Source organism: Aegilops tauschii, unplaced genomic scaffold (genome assembly GCF_002575655.3).
Source record: "Aegilops tauschii subsp. strangulata cultivar AL8/78 unplaced genomic scaffold, Aet v6.0 ptg000943l_obj, whole genome shotgun sequence".
Lineage (NCBI taxonomy): Eukaryota > Viridiplantae > Streptophyta > Magnoliopsida > Poales > Poaceae > Aegilops > Aegilops tauschii.
In genome coordinates, this window is record NW_027333162.1 from 1 (window position 1) to 17,500 (window position 17,500).

Consider the following 17,500-nt stretch of genomic DNA (forward strand, 5'->3'; position numbering starts at 1 on the left):
TCGTTCTATATAATAACTGAATTTGAAATGATATACTTAAGGCATCCTTAAGTTTTTTATTTTTATATTCCGATGAAAACTTTAGTTCTTATAAAGGATTAAATCCTTTTCCTCTCAATAGCATATTGAGGAAGAATATACATTCTGGCGATTTGTATCCAAAGACTAATTTAAATTGCATCCAAATAAAAATAGGATTATGAGTACAGAGTCGCGAAGCATAATTTTGCATTGGATTAAGTATTCCAATTTTGAAATATGAGTAAAGGATCTATGGATGAAGATACAAAAAAGTTGATTTCCAATCGTAACTAAATCTTCTTAAAATAAGGAATAAGGAAGCCAAATAGCTAAAAAACGATAGTTTTGGTTTACTAGAACCATCCGCATATTGTTTAAGCTCGGTGGAAACCCAATTCTTTTCCTCAGGATCTCTTGAATGAAATTAGGGAACGAAGTAAGTAGATTAGATGGATTTAGATAGAATTTCTATCTCCTACTCTATAAGGATCATCTAGAAAGCGGAGAGCTTTGGTTCCATTCAAATAGAAAAGCTGACATAGATGTTAAGTGGTGAGAATATCCATAAAGGAGCCGAATGAAATCAAAATTTCATGTTCGGTTTGATTAGAGACGTTAAAAATAATCAACCAACGTCGACTATAACCCCTAGCCTTCCAAGCTAACGATGCGGGTTCGATTCCCGCTACCCGCTCCATTCTGTATAAAAGGAGTATTCTCTTTGTCTAGACATGTTAGAGGCTTGTATTCAAGCCTTTTTTGTCCACCAGTTTCTGGTACTCCAGAGCGGAGTAGAGCAGTTTGGTAGCTCACGAGGCTCATAACCTTGAGGTCACGGGTTCGATTCCCGTCTCCGCACTTAGCAGTCTGTATAAAAGGACTATTCTATTTCTCTAGATATGGTAGAGGGGCGTATCCAACCCTTTTTTATTCATTAGTTCCCGGCCCTAGAGGGCAAAATTGAGCAGTTTGCGAAGTCACTTGCCTTCAAAAAAAGAAGGCGCAAGGCTTCTCCCTACCCTGCAGAAAATAAAAATGAAACGAAAGGGACAGTCTACCTCTCTCTTCCCTTTAAAAAAAAGTTGCCCGTTGTTTGTCTCAGTTAATACCCAATTTTTGGAGCTCTGTTGGCGAGTTCTATTTCTGCCTCCGGAGCGCCCTCTTTTTTTGAGGTGGGATGCAAAGGAAGGGTAAGATAGTAAGGGATACGGCACTAGACTAACACCTAATTAATACTTAATTTAATATAAGTAGTTAAACAGTTAACTAGACTAAACTTTTTATCATAGTACTTTGATAAATTAAGCGGGCGAGCGGCGGGAATCGAACCCGTATCTTCTCCTTGGCAAGGAGATATTTTACCATTGAACTACGCTCGCTACGGTATATATTTTATAGCGTATATCCGCCTGGGTCGACCTTCTATGTCTGGGTCGACCGTTTCATTTCATTTTCTATTATATTAGAGTTTTCCTTTTTTTATTATCTGTGAATGAATATTCTAATGGGAATGGAATTTCATAATACTGAAAGAGAAGAGCTAGCAATTCGGAACGCAAATTGCGTTTTAATACGTCTCACTATTCTAATTTTTTAGAAGAAATGGCCTTTATTATTTCTTTTTTATGGGGTTAATAAATATTAACCAAATTTAATTTAAGAAATGAGAGAATTCAGATAGCTACGAGAAAGACTAGTCCAATCCATAACGATGTACCGGAAAATACAACATTTTTATTATTTGACCAACCATCAGGAGAAGCAAATACAAGGGGTACACTAATTACTAAGACTGAGGAAGTCGCAATTAATGCAAAAACAGCTAATTGAAAGCAATAGTCATATTTCTAATCCTCCAAGCTACCATCAAATAAAGTTGACTACATATTTGATCCCTCACTTAAACCAAAATTGTAAAAAAATACAAGAAGTAGGAGGGGTTTAATCATGAATCCATTGATTCTTCTCTTTAATTCAAATTTATTACTTAAACCGCTTTTTTATTTGGATATGGGGGTGAGAAGAGATTATTTACTCTTTATTTCACAAGCGGGTATAGCGGATCCTGTATCCGTGTATACAGTATACAGAGATATATCGAAAAGGAACTTGTATCTGATATCTTTCTAGAGGCTAATAAATCTTTTTATTTTTTATATGGCTATGTTCTATTTGTAGGAGTAAAATAAGGATTAGGCTGTGGAGAGATGGCTGAGTGGTTGATAGCTCCGGTCTTGAAAACCGGTATAGTTCTAGGAACTATCGAGGGTTCGAATCCCTCTCTCTCCTTTTGCTTATTGAATACGTTTGTTTCTTTCATTTTTTTTTTTCTGTCCCTTATCTTTCTTCATAAAAAGGAATGAATGGCTCGGCTAGATGGAATAACCGAGCCAGAACAGAAAAAAAGTAGAACAGGTATAAATAAGAAAATCTTAGTTAAGAGGGTTCATGTAAAGAACAGGTTCCAAATCACGATCGATTCCCTTTTCAAAACCTGCTGCAGCAGCTCGGGCTCTTCCTGCATGCCATAAATGGCCCACAAAAAAGAAGAATCCTAGAACAAAATGAGAAGTTGATAACCAACTTCTAGGAGAGACATAATTAACTGCATTGATCTCGGTAGCTACGCCACCCACGGAATTTAAAGAGCCTAAAGGAGCGTGGGTCATATATTCTGCTGAGCGTCGTTCTTGCCAAGGTTGTATGTCTTTTTTCAACCTACTCAAGTCCAAACCGTTGGGGCCCCTTAGAGGTTCTAACCATGGAGCACGAAGGTCCCAAAAACGCATAGTTTCCCCTCCAAAGATAACCTCCCCAGTTGGGGAACGCATTAGATATTTACCTAAACCTGTGGGTCCTTGAGCGGATCCCACATTAGCTCCAAGACGCTGGTCTCTAACTAGAAAAGTAAATGCTTGAGCTTGAGAAGCTTCTGGCCCGGTGGGTCCATAAAACTCACTCGGATAAGCTGTATTATTGAACCATACAAAACAACAAGCGATAAAACCAAAGACAGATAAAGCAGCTAAACTATAAGACAAGTAAGCTTCTCCAGACCATACAAATGCACGGCGAGCCCATGCGAAGGGTTTGGTTAAAATATGCCAAATTCCGCCAAATACACAAATAAAACCCAACCATACATGCCCACCAATTATATCTTCTAAATCATCTACACTAACAATCCACCCTTCTCCACCAAAAGGAGATTTTAGTAAATAACCAAATATAACACTGGGGCTAAGGGTCAAATTGGTAATTTTTCTTACATCTCCCCCCCCAGGGGCCCCAGGTATCATATACACCGCCAAAATAAAGAGCCTTGAGTACTAGAAGAAAAGCACCTAGACCTAACAAAATTAAGTGAATACCCAAAATTGTAGTCATTTTATTTCTATCTTTCCAGACATAACCAAAGAATGGAAAAGATTCCTCAAGAGTCTCGGGTCCCAGAAGCGCGTGATAAATGCCACCGAAGCCTAAGACTGCGGAGGAAATTAGGTGAAGTACGCCAGATACAAAGTACGGAAAAGTATCTAGAACTTCCCCCCCTGGCCCTACTCCCCAACCTAGAGTAGCTAAGTGTGGAAGTAAAATCAACCCTTGTTCATACATGGGCTTTTCTGGTACGAAATGGGCCACTTCAAATAGGTTCATTGCTCCGGCCCAGAATACGATTAATCCGGCATGGGCTACATGAGCTCCAAGCAGTTTACCGGACAAATTGATAAGTCTGGCATTCCCAGCCCACCAAGCAAAGCCGGTGGTTTCTTGGTCACGACCAGCTAAAACGAAAGTTCCATTAAAGAGCGTTTCCACGTGGTAGAACCTCCTCAGGGAATATAAGATTTTCATGAGGCTGATCCTGAGCTGCCATCCACGCACGAATACCCTCGTTTAAAAGAATATTTTTGGTGTAGAAAGTCTCAAATTCAGGATCTTCCGCTGCACGGATTTCCTGGGAAACAAAGTCATAGGCACGTAAGTTCAGAGCCAAGCCAACTACGCCAATAGCACTCATCCATAAACCGGTGACGGGTACAAATAGCATAAAGAAATGTAACCAACGTTTATTGGAAAAAGCAACACCAAAGATTTGGGACCAAAAGCGGTTAGCAGTGACCATGGAATAAGTTTCTTCAGCTTGAGTTGGGTTAAAAGCACGGAAGGTATTTGCACCATCACCGTCCTCAAATAGAGTGTTTTCTACGGTCGCTCCATGAATAGCGCATAGCAGAGCCGCACCTAATACTCCGGCAACTCCCATCATATGAAATGGGTTCAACGTCCAATTATGAAATCCTTGGAAGAAAAGGATGAATCGAAATATCGCTGCTACGCCAAAACTCGGCGCAAAGAACCAACCAGATTGCCCCAGTGGATAAATAAGGAATACAGAAACAAAAACAGCAATTGGACCAGAGAATGAGATTGCATTATAAGGCCGCAATTGAACAGACCGAGCAAGTTCAAATTGGCGTAACATGAAACCTATTAGTGCAAAAGCCCCGTGGAGAGCTACAAAAGTCCATAGACCGCCTAATTGACACCAACGAGTAAAATCTCCTTGTGCTTCGGGCCCCCATAGTAGCAACAAAGAGTGTGCTAAACTATTGGCAGGGGTAGAAACTGCTGCGGTTAAGAAATTACAACCTTCCAAATAGGAACTAGCCAATCCATGGGTATACCAAGAAGTTACAAAAGTTGTCCCTGTAAACCAACCCCCTAAAGCGAAATAAGCACAAGGAAAGAGCAATAGGCCAGACCATCCTACAAAAACGAAACGGTCCCTTCGTAACCAGTCATCCATAGTATCAAATAGATCATTTTCTTCTTTAGGAATTCTACCAAGGGCTATAGTCATAGTGATCCTCCTATTCAATTACTTCAACCATTTCCGAGCACCTCATATCACTTTCCAAGGCATATGATAGTTTTATTATCTGTGGACGATTTCTTTGTCGTTCAATGCCCTTTTTCAATGGTCTCGAAGAGAGAAATTTCCCATTTTTATCTATGGAGTCACAGTCACAACCGAGGTCGTGGTAAATCCATGAATTTGATTCGATTTGTTTTTCTTATACTATTTGTTTTTCTTATACTATAGAAATAGAAATAAATTGTTTTTCTTATACTATAGAAAGAAATAAACCTTTGAATTCAGCATTATTCCAAGACTCCTATTTCAAAGTCTATCTTTTAAGGGAAAAATGAAAATAAAAGTAACCCTTCTTTTCCCATTCCCTCTCTATTGCATGGGTGGAAGAACTAAAATAGAGGATTCTGAAAAAAAAAATGGACCTTCGAAATCCAATTTTATGTGTAGCGCAAAGGAGTTGCGATTTCTTCTTATTCCTATAGAACATCTAGTAACAAGAATATGAAATCGTAAATAGCGAAAAATTCTTGTCTTGCGCGGTCTAAGTCTAAGGAAATAAAAAAAATTCGCTTATACAATTTCATCTACATCGAATTTATATATCAGAATAGCGGATAGAGGCATCATTAAAGGAGTCAGGTCTACTTACTTTATGCTTCTTTCCAATTTTATGGTGGATTTGATAAGAACCCTTTTTGCTTTCTTGATAAATAATCGACAAAAAAAGCGTTTTTTTTTATATAACCTGCTTGTTTTATTATAATTATAACAAGTCCTATATGGAAATGCCCGCTAAAGAGAAAATCTATTTGATTGTCTCTCGGCCAATATCGATTTTTAGAAAGAAAAAACAAGAATTTTCTTCTTTTTTTATTAACATTAAGAAAAAAGAATATAATTAAAATGGAATTGGCAATATAATTTTTATAGACTTTTGAAAGAAAAAAAGGGGGTTTTTTGCAACCGTTATTTCTTATTTCTTGCCTATATCATATCACGGAAACCTTTCGCTTTGGAACGTGGAGAGATGGCTGAGTGGACTAAAGCGGCGGATTGCTAATCCGTTGTACAATTTTTTTGTACCGAGGGTTCGAATCCCTCTCTTTCCGCTCCCTTGGATCATTTGGGACTTTCGAATTGGAAAGAATTCTGACCCCCGGATTTTCTCATAGATAAATGTACGAAACAAATCCAATAAGAAAAAAAAAAAACTGAATTTTTACTCCTCGCGTCCAGGATTCCGTCCTGGGTCATTAGATAAGAATCCAAAGATAAAGAGTGAAACAAAGAATATCACTACTGTATAAACAAAAAGTTTGAGAGTAAGCATTACATAATCTCCAAGATTTTTTTTTAAGGAATAGATTACCAGTTTTTCCTTACCACACGGATCCACTAGGATGGTTTTTTTTTTATACCTAAAAATGCAAAAAAGAATTCTTGAAAAAAATTGCAAGAATTCTTTTATAATAAGCACTCTTATCAATAGCAAAAATAGGGTTAGGTGGTTAGGTATTGTGTAGGTACCTTTAGGTACCTGCTCAACCTAGGTGCAGGGGAGTAGAAAGGCTGATCCAAATTTATTGCTGTAGCTACCCATTCAATGTAGAAGAATTTAAATTTTAGAATCGAAGGTTCATAATATAAAAATATAAAACTTCTCGGCTTTTACCCATTTTTAAATTTTTTTGGAATGAACACATCATTCAATTTGGCATACAGAGTACTAAAGATTTCATCGAAAACTTACAGCAGCTTGCCAAACAAAGGCTAATAGAAAAAAGAATAGAGGTATAACAGGCATAATATCCACGATTGGATTGAAAATAGCATAAGCTTCGGGTAATTTGGCAAAGAAAAAACTAGTAGGATAAAGAACAGAATTAAAACAGATACAGGTTAAACTAAGTATATTAGGCATAACAAGCATTTCATTCTTGTAGAGTAAATAATTGGATTTTTCTTGAGTTATTTTTTTAAGGGAAAGAAGGAAAAGGCAGATTCAAAATCTTTTTTCTTCGGACTTTCCCAAACACAAAATACCTCCTTGTATTTGCACTCTCAAATGAGAGTGGAATAAATTCGACTTTCATATAATATCTTAATAGAATTCCATGTAATGATCAATGCATTTTTTTGATTCTATATTATCCGCATGTGTAGAATACTAGCAAGAGAATATCCCTCCTTTTTTATGTAATTGAAATGGTATTGACGAATAACAAATAAACATACTAGTGTTTATTAGTGTCGCATAAAACCCGAAATGGGGCGTGGCCAAGTGGTAAGGCAGCGGGTTTTGGTCCCGTTACTCGGAGGTTCGAATCCTTCCGTCCCAGATTGTTTCTGATGAAACAAACGGTGAAATCATATAGTATTCCGTACGAGACAAAAGTTTATTAAAGAGAATAATGATATCTTATTCTTTCTCAGAAAACATAATAAAGTCTTAAGTCCAGTCAAATTGACTATCTTTATTTTCATGAAAAAATGGGATCTATCAAGCACATTCAGGATATGCCTCTACTATAAAATAAAATCACTTAGTCATATTTTTTTCTTCCTTTTGGTATTCGAGTTGAAGAAGTACGAGAATTCTATAACTACCAAAAACTTTCAATCTTTTCATTGGAATAGTTTATTTAGTTATTATAGTTAATTGTTTTTGGTACTGAAAAAATATATTACTACTAGAATTCTAATTCTAGTAATTAAATTAATTAAACTTTTTTGGAGGTTGATAGTTTATTTATTGAGGAAGAGTCAATCCTTCTTTTCTCACTTCAAGATTGATCATCTCGAGCCATCCGTTGAGGGTGGAAATTTAAGAATAAATAAGTTTTAAGCAAACTTGTTTAGTCGTCTTTTTCAAACTATGTTTCATTCATATGATAGAATTTTAATATGGGTTTAAATAAATTGGATCTTGGCGGAGGCTTCCCGGATAAATACTTACTTTCTTTTATCCATATTGCTCCATAGATAGCAAGTTTTAATTAGTATAAAAAAACTAAACCAATGACTATTCATGATTCCATCCATATTGGATCAATTCTCTATACCACTTTGCAATGAAAAGAGGAATGTTTGTTATGGTAAAACTTCGTTTAAAACGATGTGGTAGAAAGCAACGTGCGACTTGAAGGACATGATCGATTGTGGATTTTTCTATCCATCATTTTCCATAGTAATGAAAATGCTCTTGGCTCGACATAGCCTGTTCTATTCGTTCCGAACCAAATTTGCGCTGGGTTTAAGTAACATAGTACACGATGGAGCTCGAGAGGACAGAATTTTTTTTATCAAGGGAAAGAATCTAGGGTTAGTGAAAACTAATAAATTAGGCCAACTTTGTCAGTCTATCCTTAATATAGAAATAAATCGAAAGGTTAAAATAAGAATAAAGTCCAATAAAAGTATATCAGAATCAATCCCTCTTATTAGATTTCTATAGAAGAGATAAATGCTTTATCGAAGGAAATAAGAAAAAAGGGTATGTTGCTACTCTTTTGAAAGAAAAAAATAGGAATTCCCGAAGTAATGTCTAAACCCAAGGATTTCACAAATCAAAGATAAAGGATTCCAGAACAAGTAAACACAATTTTCAATTGTCTCAACAACAGAGTTGGATCAGAATAAGGAATAAAAGTCAATTCGTTCGAAATGAGACAAAGAAAAGAGTTTAAAGACGACTCAAAAATTTTGGAAGGATTTTGCCTTCGAAGTTTGTCAGGCAAAATTAGCCCACTTGAGTCATGAGTATAAATGAAATTTGTTTTTTCTGTAAGGAAATTAATGCACGTCATAGTCTAATTTCTATTATTATCGACAGAAATTCGAATCATTTTCTCGAGCCGTATGAGGAGAAAACCTCCTATACGTTTCTAGGGGGGGGCGTTGTTTATCTACATCTATCCCAATAAGCTGTCTATCGAATCGTTGCAATTGATGTTCGATCTCGAAGAGAAGGAAGAGATCTTCAAAAAGTAGGTTTTTATGATCCGATAAAGAATCAAACTTGTTTAAATGTTCCAGCTATTCTCTATTTCCTTGAAAAGGGTGCTCAACCAACAAGAACTGTTTATGATATTTTAAGGAAGGCGGAATTCTTTAAAGAAAAAGAAAGAACTTTGAGTTAATTGAAGAACTAAATGAATCAAAAAGTAGGATAGGAGAAGATTATTAGTATTCCTAGTTGTCTAATTATTTAGACACAATTTACCTCTTTTTTAATCCTATTTGGATTTATATTATATCGTGCCAATTCAACATAAGCCCCTATTTTATTTACTTTTTCTATCTAATTTGTTTTCTTACCATTGTATTTCCATTGACAAAGGTCTATTGAACAAATAGAATTTGTAGATAGATGGGTCTCTTTATCCTCACTCCATATTCAATTTTTCCGCCTACACTTCGCTCAAATGATAAGGGTGTTCCTCTTGCATGTATTCTCATACAATATAATATATATTTTTTTTTAATAAAAATCGCTAAAAATAAGGAGAATTTGGCCATCGTGATTAGGGTCGCTCTTTTTTTAACTTTACTTTAGTGGAATTTAACCGGACCTGTTCGTTTTGGCATTTGAGTGTTTTTCATGGTCGATAAAAAAATCTTTTGATGTCTTGCTAGTTCAATGTTTTGACAGAAGCGCGCGGTGTAATTCCATTGATTTTTGGATTTCGATCGTATCTAAGATCCTTTTTTTATCTGGGTTGCTAACTCAATGGTAGAGTACTCGGCTTTTAAGTGCGACTATGATCTTTTACACATTTGGATGAAACAACAAGTCCAGACTCTTGGTAGAGTCTAGAAGACCACGACTGATCCTCAAAGGTAATGAATGGAAAAAATAGCATGTCGTAATAAAATCAATCTTTTTTGAATGGAATCCAAAATTACGATTTTCTGGGTCTAATGAATAAATGGATAGAGCCTGGCTCCAATTCTGGTAAAATAAAAAGCAACGAGCTGAACTTCCTAATTGGAATGATTCCCCGCTCTAATTAGACGTTAAAAATAGATTAGTGCCGGATGCGGGGAAAGGTTGGGTTTTCCTATGAGTGGACCCTTTATTTTTTCTTTTTTTTTTAGAAATCCTAATTATTCTTGATTATGGATTGAATAAGGGATGTTATGGATTGAATGTGTAAAAGAAGCAGTATATTGATAAAGAGGCTGTATTCCAAAGTCAAAAGAGCGATTGGCCTGCAAAAATAAAAAACTTGTTCTGTTCTTTTTTTTTAATTAGAACAAACATAAACTAATTGGGTAGAAAAGGAGCAGAAAAAGATCTGTGGATTAGACTCCCTTTCTTTCCAGGGTTTGTATTAAAAATGCAACACCCTGTTCTGACCATATTGCACTATGTATCATCATTCGATAAACCGAGAAATGCTTCTTCTCTCTGATTCAAGTAGAAATACAAATGGAAAAATTCGAAGGGTATTCAGAAAAACATAAATCTCGTCAACAATACTTTGTCTACCCACTTCTCTTTCAGGAATATATTTATGCATTTGCCCACCATTATGGATTAAATGGTTCTGAACCTGTGGAAATAGTTGTTAGTTGTAATAACAAGAAATTTAGTTCACTACTTGTGAAACGTTTAATTATTCGAATGTATCAGCAGAATTTTTTGGATAACTCGGTTAATCATCCTAACCAAGATCGATTATTGGATTACAAAAATTATTTTTATTCTGAGTTTTATTCTCAGATTCTATCTGAAGGGTTTGCGATCGTTGTGGAAATCCCATTCTCGCTACGGGAATTATTTTGTCCGAAAGAAAAAGAAATACCAAAGTTTCAGAATTTACGCTCTATTCATTCAATATTTCCCTTTTTAGAAGACAAATTTTTGCATTTGGATTATCTATCACATATAGAAATACCCTATCCTATCCATTTGGAAATCCTGGTTCAACTCCTTCAATACCGTATCCAAGATGTTCCATCTTTGCATTTATTGCGATTCTTTCTCAACTATTATTCGAATTGGAATAGTTTTATTACTTCAATGAAATCCATTTTTTATTTTCAAAAAGAAAATAAAAGACTGTTTCGATTCCTATATAACTCTTATGTATCAGAATATGAATTTTTTTTGTTGTTTCTTCGTAAACAATCTTCTTGCTTACCATTAGCATCTTCTGGAACTTTTCTGGAACGAATCCACTTTTCTAGGAAGATGGAACATTTTGGGATAATGTACCCTGGTTTTTCTCGGAAAACCCTATGGTTCTTTATGGATCCTCTTATGCATTATGTTCGATATCAAGGAAAGGCAATTCTTGCATCAAAAGGCACTTTTTTTTTGAAGAAGAAATGGAAATGCTACCTTATCAATTTCTGGCAATATTATTTCTGTTTTTGGACTCAGCCGCGAAGAATCCATATAAACCAATTAGCAAACTCTTGCTTCGATTTTATGGGGTACCTTTCAAGTGTACCAAAAAGTTCTTTGTTAGTAAGGAATCAAATGCTGGAGAAGTCATTTCTAATAGATACTCGAATGAAAAAATTCGATACCATAGTCCCCGCTACTCTCCTCATAGGATACTTATCAAAAGCTCAATTTTGTACTGGATCGGGGCATCCTATTAGTAAACCCATTTGGACAGATTTATCAGATTGGGATATTCTTGATCGATTTGGTCGGATATGTAGAAATCTTTTTCATTATCATAGTGGATCTTCGAAAAAACGGACTTTGTATCGACTAAAGTATATACTTCGACTTTCATGCGCTAGAACTTTAGCTCGGAAACATAAAAGCACGGTACGAACTTTTATGCAACGATTGGGTTCGGCATTTTTAGAAGAATTTTTTATGGAAGAAGAGCAAGTTTTTTCTTTGATGTTCACCAAAACAACTCTTTTTTCTTTCTGTGGATCACACACTGAGCGTATTTGGTATTTGGATATTATACGTATCAATGACCTGGTCAACCCTCTTAATTAATCATTAGACGAAATTAAGAAACAGGAAAGGGTTGATAAATGATCAAGAAAAAACTTTTCTATTTTTCATTCTGAAATGTTCTTTTTATTATAATAAAGAGTAGGTGAATCAAGTTACTAATTAAAAAAATTAGTAGAACTTCCTCTTTGGAATAGAAATTGGCTATTTCTACATAGGGAAAGTCGTGTGCAATGAAAAATGCAAGCACGATTTGGGGAGGGATTTTTCTCTATTGTAACAAGGAAGAATTATCTACTCCATCCGACTAGTTCCGGGTTCGAGTCCCGGGCAACCCATATAGAAAAGACTCATCAAAGTTAAAAACTTTGACTCACTTCATTTACAAATACAAAATTATTGGTTTGGTTAATTTAGTTATATGGATAGCTAATCTTTGGGCTGACTTGGTTGACATTGGTATATAGTCTATGTTATACTGTTAAATAACAAGCCTTCTATTATCTATATTCTAGTTAATACGTGTGCTTGGGAGTCCTTGCAATTTGAATAAACCAAGATCTTACCATGACTGCAATTTTAGAGAGACGCGAAAGTACAAGCCTGTGGGGTCGCTTCTGCAACTGGATAACTAGCACTGAAAATCGTCTTTACATCGGATGGTTCGGTGTTTTGATGATCCCTACCTTATTGACCGCAACTTCTGTATTTATTATCGCCTTCATCGCTGCCCCTCCAGTAGATATTGATGGTATTCGTGAGCCTGTTTCTGGTTCTTTACTTTATGGAAACAATATTATCTCTGGTGCTATTATCCCTACTTCTGCGGCGATCGGATTGCACTTTTACCCAATTTGGGAAGCTGCATCTGTTGATGAGTGGTTATACAATGGTGGTCCTTATGAGCTAATTGTTCTACACTTCTTACTTGGTGTAGCTTGTTATATGGGTCGTGAGTGGGAACTTAGTTTCCGTCTGGGTATGCGTCCTTGGATTGCTGTTGCATATTCAGCTCCTGTTGCAGCTGCTACTGCTGTTTTCTTGATTTACCCTATTGGTCAAGGAAGCTTTTCTGATGGTATGCCTTTAGGAATCTCTGGTACTTTCAACTTTATGATTGTATTCCAGGCAGAGCACAACATCCTTATGCATCCATTCCACATGTTAGGTGTAGCTGGTGTATTCGGCGGTTCCCTATTCAGTGCTATGCATGGTTCCTTGGTAACCTCTAGTTTGATCAGGGAAACTACTGAAAATGAATCTGCTAATGAGGGTTACAAATTTGGTCAAGAGGAAGAAACTTATAATATTGTGGCTGCTCATGGTTATTTTGGCCGATTAATCTTCCAATATGCTAGTTTCAACAACTCTCGTTCTTTACACTTCTTCTTGGCTGCTTGGCCTGTAGTAGGAATCTGGTTCACTGCTTTAGGTATTAGTACTATGGCTTTCAACCTAAATGGTTTCAATTTCAACCAATCTGTAGTTGATAGTCAAGGTCGCGTTATTAATACTTGGGCTGATATCATCAACCGTGCTAACCTTGGTATGGAAGTAATGCACGAACGTAATGCTCACAACTTCCCTCTAGACTTAGCTGCTGTTGAAGTTCCATCTATTAATGGATAAGGTTTTTCTGCTAACATATAAGAATTTTTGAAGAAAGAAAAGACAGAAATACCCAATATCTTGTTCTAGCAAGATATTGGGTATTTCTGTCTTTATTTTGAATCTTTTTTTTCTTCTTAATCTTTCTATTCAGAATTCAGTTAACGACGAGATTTAGTATCCTTTCTTGCATTTTCATAACTCGTGAAATGCCGAGTAGGCACGAATTCCCCCAATTTGCGACCTACCATAGGATTTGTTATGTAAATAGGTATATGTTCCTTTCCATTATGAATCGCGATTGTATGGCCAACCATTGTGGGTAGAATGCTAGATGCCCGGGACCACGTTACTATTGTTTCTTTCTCCTCCTTCATATTGACCTTTTCTATCTTTGCCAATAAATGATGAGCTACAAAAGGATTCGTTTTTTTTCGTGTCACAGCTGATTACTCCTTTTTTCCTTTTTAAAGAGTGGCATTCTATGTCCAATATCTCGATCGAAGTACGGAGGTCAGAATAAATAGAATAATGATCAATGGAAAAAAGCAAAAAATCCTTTAGCTGGATAAGGGGCGGATGTAGCCAAGTGGATCAAGGCAGTGGATTGTGAATCCACCATGCGCGGGTTCAATTCCCGTCGTTCGCCCATCGCATTATTGCAAATTCCAAAAATGCAATTTTCCATATTCCTAGTTACGTATTTACTTACGGCGACGAAGAATAAAACTATCGCTATATTTTTTCCTTTTCCTAGTTCTTCTTCCAAGCGCAGGATAACCCCAAGGGGTTGTGGTGTTTTTTTCTACCAATGGGAGCTTTCCCTTCACCGCCCCCATGGGGGTGGTCCACAGGGTTCATAACTACCCCTCTTACTACGGGGCGTTTACCTAGCCAACACTTAGATCCGGCTCTACCCAAACTTTTTTGGTTCACCCCAACATTACCCACTTGTCCGACTGTTGCTAAGCAGTTTTGGGATACTAAACGGACCTCCCCAGATGGTAATCTTAAAGTGGCCGATTTACCCTCTTTTGCAATGAGTTTCGCTACAGCACCTGCTGCTCTAGCTAATTGCCCACCCCTTCCACGTGTGATTTCTATGTTATGCATGGCCGTGCCTAAGGGCATATCGGTTGAAGTAGATTCTTCTTTTCTCTCAAAAAACCCCTTCCCAAACTGTACAAGCTTCTTCCAAAGCATACGGCTTTCTAGATGTATATGACGATCTCTAGACAGATGGATCTTATATGAATCATATGATGAAGTACCACATGAGTGGATATATAGGAAAGGAATCCAAATCTGCCGAATCGCTCATGTTATGATCTTCTACATCCTAGGTCTCTGCGTTCCGTCATCTGGCTTATGTTCTTCATGTAGCATTCAGATCGAATGACTCTATGAAATTACGTCGATACTTCCACATATTATGGGTAACGTAGGAGACATCCCTATTTTCCCCCGGGGGTCTTAATTACCACTGCTTAGCTTTCAATTTGCCTCTGACCATCAAATTAAATGTGAATAACCCGTCCTCCTCTCTTTGAAACAAGGGGCGCTTCCGGTTCTGTGCGTGCTTCAAACAATTTTGTCTTCTCCATATTACCATATCTCTAGAGCCAATAATTTTCTATGAGGAACTACTGAACTCAATCACTTGCTGCCGTTACTCAACAGTTTTCTGTTGAGGTCTATCCCGTAGAGGTAGTCAAATTGGATCAGTGATCGATTTCTAGGTTTCGTCGTAAACCTAATTGGTTACTTCCAATTACGTAAATCAATAGTTCAAACCGCACTCAAAGGTAGGGCATTTCCCATTGATATAGGAACTTTTGTACCAGAAACAATAGTATCTCCAATTATAGCCCCTCTGGGATGTAAAATATATCTCTTCTCACCATCCCCATAGTGTATGAGACAAATGTATGCATTTCGATTAGGGTCGTATTCTATGGTTACGATTCTACCAGATATGTCTTTTTGATTCCGTCGAAAATCTATTTTACGGTATAGGCGCTTATGACCTCCCCCTCTATGCCTTGCGGTAATGATTCCTCTGGAATTACGACCTTTACCACAACGGTGCCGTCCATGGATCAAATTATTTCGTGGATTGGATTTCACTTGCCTGTCTACGGTTCCCTTGCGTGTGCTCGGGATAGGTGTTTTGTATAAATGTTTCGCCGTATTATTAAGTATTCTCCTTTAGTTTTTTTCTCTATCTAGAAGTGGAATAGAATAACCCGGTTGAAGGGTAATGATCATACGTCTGTAATGCATTGTATGGCCCAGAATAGGTCCTATTCTTCTACCTTTTCCAGGTAGTCGATGGCTATTCACAGCTACCACCTTAACACCAAAGAAGAGTTCGACCCAATGCTTTATTTCTGTCTTAGTGAATCCCGATTCGACATTAAAAGTATATTGATTCTTTCCCAATAAACGAAGACTTTTTTCTGTAAATACTGCGTATTTGATTCCATCCATAAATCGACTTTCCCTCCTATGCTCTGAGTTCCAGTATCGATAAGAATTCGAGTTCTTATTGTTCTTATGTTATGGTATGAATATACCATACCAATTCGTTATGTATGGATGATGGATGAGATTCCATGGATAGAGAGCCAGTTCCAATAGACTTATGGAATGTTCCCGTTCGTGTGCATCCAGCAGGAATTGAACCCGCAAATTTACCAATTATGAGTTGGGCGCTTTAACCATTCAGCCATGGATGCTTAACAGGGATCATCGTACATCGTAAATAACCAATTTTCATATAGAAAGACATATCATAGAAAAATGAAATCGAAAATATTCCGAGATGGCAAATATTCGGAGATGACTATGAAAACACCTCTCTGGATCCTCGAATTGAAAGAGAGATTGAGAGGGATCAAGAATCCTAATTCTCGCTATTTGGAATGGATCCAATTCTATTGAGTCTGACTCATAGTGATCATTTCTCTTTAGCAAAGAATGACCTTGGTTATCAAAGGATTGAACAACCGGGATCCATTTACTTATGATACCTAGTTGGCATTGATAACAAGGATCTAATGAATTATGAGTTTAATAGATCCTCTTTAGCAGAAAGACGTATATTCCTTGCTCATTATCAGACAATCACTTATTCCCAAACCTCGTGTGGGACTAATCGTTTTCATTTACCATCTCATGGAAAACCCTTTTCGTTCCGCTTAGCCCTATCGGGTATTTTAGTGATAGGTTCTGTAGGAACTGGACGATCCTATTTGGTCAAATACCTAACGAAAAATTACGATTTTCCTTTCATTAAGGTACGAGGGCTTCTTATTCCACAAGAACGAAAGCACCTTTTCATTCTTTCATATACTAGGGGTTTTTACTTGGAAAAGACAATGTTCCATACTAAAGGATTCGGGTCCATAACCACGAGTTCCAGTGCACTAGATCTTGTAGCACTTAGCAACGAAGCCCTATCCATTAGTATTCCACATAAGAAATCCATTCTAGAAAAAAATACAATTAGATTAGCTCTTCATAGACAAACTTGGGGTTTGCGAGCCAAGGTAAGATCGGCTCGGGATCATGGGACCCTTTTCTATCAGATAGGAGGGGCTCTTGTACAAAATAGACTTACTAAGTAATAACCCCATAGAATCTATCTATATAAAGATAAAGAGGCAATCGTGTCAGGAAGCGGGTTTTTCTTTGGCCAAAAGGTACTTCGAACTTGGAACGAGCATGAAGAGATTAACGAGACTTCTTTCTCTTTTGAGTTTTTCTGGCGGACCTGCCGCGCAAGATCTTTGGTCTTCCCCTGGAACCGATGAAAAAAAGTGGATCGCTTCTTATGTACTCGCTCAGAATGATTCTTCTCTATCTATAGTTCATGGCCTATTAGAAGTAGAAGGTGCTCTGGTGCAATCCTTACCGACAGAAAAAGATTGCAGTCAGGTTGATAATAGTCGAGTGACATTACTTCGTCGGTCCGAACTAAGGAATCTGTTAGAAATGTTTTGAAATGGATATTGTTCTCTCTTTGATCAGGGATTGCTATATGAAAAGAAGTGGAGTTTGAA

General features: G+C 36.9%; 3 non-coding genes across 3 annotated transcripts; 2 read left to right on the forward strand and 1 right to left on the reverse strand.

Annotated features, from left to right (window-relative positions):
- Positions 1–1,329: 1,329 nt before the first annotated feature.
- On the reverse strand, positions 1,330–1,400 carry TRNAG-GCC (transfer RNA glycine (anticodon GCC)). Its single transcript has one exon. It is a non-coding gene; the product is annotated as a tRNA-Gly (tRNA).
- An 822-nt stretch (positions 1,401–2,222) lies between these two features.
- On the forward strand, positions 2,223–2,310 carry TRNAS-UGA (transfer RNA serine (anticodon UGA)). Its single transcript has one exon. It is a non-coding gene; the product is annotated as a tRNA-Ser (tRNA).
- A 3,611-nt stretch (positions 2,311–5,921) lies between these two features.
- Positions 5,922–6,009, forward strand: TRNAS-GCU (transfer RNA serine (anticodon GCU)). Its single transcript has one exon. It is a non-coding gene; the product is annotated as a tRNA-Ser (tRNA).
- Positions 6,010–17,500: the final 11,491 nt, after the last annotated feature.